General features: G+C 30.3%; 1 protein-coding gene across 1 annotated transcript in view; it reads right to left on the bottom strand.

Moving 5' to 3' along the window:
* The window catches only part of LOC105448216, a 3,650-nt gene that overhangs the window by 1,399 nt on the left and 1,763 nt on the right, over positions 1 to 488 (bottom strand). The gene's annotated exons all lie outside the window — the stretch shown is intronic.

The raw sequence follows: 488 nt of genomic DNA, 5'->3' as shown, positions 1-488 counted from the left end.
TGTAAAGACAAAAAATGTTATTAATAAAAAAGAAAATATTATTGTACAATGTTATCGCGCAATGTATTTGCAGAAATATCAATAAAATAATCTTATATTCACATATGTAATCCTTATATCGATATTAATAAAAGGGGCAATAAGTCAGCTTTTGTTTTTAGGAGTTGCGCGTGCCGTACCTGAGCGCGCCAACTTTAGACGATCTGATTAGTTAACTTTAAACACTTATAATTCAAAAACTATTATAGTCTCAACATTTTGGTATAGGAACTTTTGTCTTAAAATGATCTCAGGAATCTACCCTTAAGCGTTAGTCCGGTCATTACGGGACACCCTGTATACATATATATGTGTGCGTGTGATGTGTATACATAAACAAAAAACAGGTGTACAAAATTAAACAATAAAACCTAAGCGGTACATCTATTATTTCTTCAAAATAAAATCTAAATGCTATATCTTTTGGTACTTTAAATACCGATCTCTAT

The sequence above is a fragment of the Wasmannia auropunctata genome, unplaced genomic scaffold (assembly GCF_000956235.1).
Source record: "Wasmannia auropunctata unplaced genomic scaffold, wasmannia.A_1.0 LD336116.1, whole genome shotgun sequence".
Classification (NCBI taxonomy): domain Eukaryota; kingdom Metazoa; phylum Arthropoda; class Insecta; order Hymenoptera; family Formicidae; genus Wasmannia; species Wasmannia auropunctata.
This window is presented reverse-complemented; position numbering and strand designations above follow the sequence as displayed.